This window comes from Schistocerca gregaria, unplaced genomic scaffold (assembly GCF_023897955.1).
Source record: "Schistocerca gregaria isolate iqSchGreg1 unplaced genomic scaffold, iqSchGreg1.2 ptg000407l, whole genome shotgun sequence".
Classification (NCBI taxonomy): domain Eukaryota; kingdom Metazoa; phylum Arthropoda; class Insecta; order Orthoptera; family Acrididae; genus Schistocerca; species Schistocerca gregaria.
In genome coordinates, this window is record NW_026061844.1 from 193,591 (window position 1) to 195,980 (window position 2,390).

Consider the following 2,390-nt stretch of genomic DNA (forward strand, 5'->3'; position numbering starts at 1 on the left):
GCTATGTCGCGTGCTGCGGTATGCTGAGACACTAAAAGCACCATAGTATAACACAGAAGAAGCTTCTAAGTTGAAGCAATAGCCAGTAAGATGTAGTAGAATTCAAGTTTTAGTTGTCGATTATTCACTCTTTAGCCGGCTCTGGTGGCTTGGACACGACCTAGGACCTTAAGATTTTGCATGAAAGGAGGACTAGCAGCCGCGTTGCACGGGAGTATGTGAAAAGGGTTCATATGTAGTAAAAACCTGAGAAATCCGTCCGTTACCGTAATTTGTTATCGAATCAACTTAAAGCCAGATCGTCACTTTGGCCGCTTTTCTCTATGAGACGGTTACATTTATCGTCTGCAAAGCTATGTCGCCGGCTGCGGTATGCAGAGACACTAAAAGCACCATAGTAGAACACAGAAGAAGCTTCTAAGTTGATGTAATAGCCAGTAAGAAGTAGTACAATTCAATTTTTAGTTGTCGATTATTCACTTTTTAGCCGGCTTTGGTGGCTTGGACATGACCTAGGACCTTAAGATTTTGCATGAATTGATGACTAGCAGCCGCGTTGCACGGGAGAATGTGAAATGTGTTCATATGTAGTAAAAACCTGAGAAATCCGTCCGTTTTCGTCATTTGTTATCGAATCGACTTAAAGCCAGATCGTCACATTGGCCGCTTTTCTCTCTGAGACGGTTACATTTATCGTCTGCAAAGCTATGTCGCGTGCTGCGGTATGCGGAGACTCTAAAAGCACCATAGTAGAACACAGAAGAAGCTTCTAAGTTGAAGCAATAGCCAGTAATAAGCAGTACATTTCAAGTTTTGGTTATCGATTATTGACTTTTACCCGGCTTTGGTGGCTTGCACATGACATAGGACCTTAAGATTTTGCATGAAAGGAGGACTAGCAGCCGCGTTGCACGGGAGAATGTAAAAAGGGTTCATATGTAGTAAAAACCTGAGAAATCCGTCCGTTTTCGTCATTTGTTATCGAATCGACTTAAAGCCAGATCGTCACATTGGCCGCTTTTCTCTATGAGACGGTTACATTTATCGTCTGCAAAGCTATGTCGAATGCTGCGGTATGCAGAGATACTAAAAGCACCATAGTGGAACACAGAAGAAGCTTCTAAGTTGAAGTAATAGCCAGTAAGAAGTAGTACAATTCAAGTTTTAGTTGTCGAGTGTTAACTTTTTAGCCGGCTTTGGAGGCTTGGACATGACCTAGTACCTTGAGATTTTGCCTGAAAAGAGGACAAGCAGCCCCGTTGCACGGGAGAATGTGAAAAGTGTTCATATGTAGTAAAAACCTGAGAACTCAGTCCGTTTTCGTCATTTGTTATCGAATCGACATACAGCCAGATCGTCACATTGGTCGCTTTTCTCTCTGAGACGGTAACATTTATCGTCTGCAAAGCTATGTCGCGTGCTGCGGTATGCGGAGATTCTAAAAGCATCATAGTAGAACACAGAAGAAGCTTCTAAGTTGAAGCAATTGCCAGTAAGAAGCAGTACAATTCAAGTTTTGGTTATCGATTATTGATTTTTAGACGGCTTTGGTGCCTTGGACATGAGGTGGAACCTTAAGATTTTGCATGAAAGGAGGACTAGCAGCCGCGTTGCACGGGATAATGTGAAAAAAGTTCATATGTAGTAAAAACCTGAGAAATCCGTCCGTTTTCGTCATTTGTTATCGAATCGACTTAAAGCCAGATCGTCACATTGGCCGCTTTTCTCTCAGAGACGGTTACATTTATCGTCTGCATAGCTATGTCGCGTGCTGCGGAGACACTAAAAGCACCATAGTAGAACACAGAAGAAGCTTCTAAGTTGAAGCAATAGCCAGTAAGAAGCAGTCCAATTCACGTTTTTGTTGTAGATTGTTCACTTTTTAGCCGGCTTTGGTGGCTTGGACATGACCTAGGACCTTAAGATTTTGCATGAAAGGAGGACTAGCAGCCGCGTTGCACGGGAGAATATGAAAAGGGTTCATATGTAGTAAAAACCTGAGAAATCCGTCCGTTTTCGGCATTTGTTATCGAATCGACGTAAAGCCAGATCGTCAAATTGGCCGCTCTTCTCTCTAAAACGGTTACATTTATCGTGTGCAAAGCTATGTCGCGTGCAGCGGCATGCGGAGACACTAAAAGCACCATAGTAGAACACAGAAGAAGCTTCTAAGTTGAAGTAATAGCCAGTAAGAAGTAGTACAATTGAAGTTTTAGTTGTCGATTATTCACTTTTTAGCCGGCTTTGGTGGCTTGGACATGACCTAGGACCTTAGGATTTTGCATGAAAGGAGGACTAGCAGCCCCGTTGCACGGCAGAATGTGAAAAGTGTTCATATATAGTAAACACCTGAGAAATCCGTCCGTTTTCGTCATTTGTTATCGAATCGA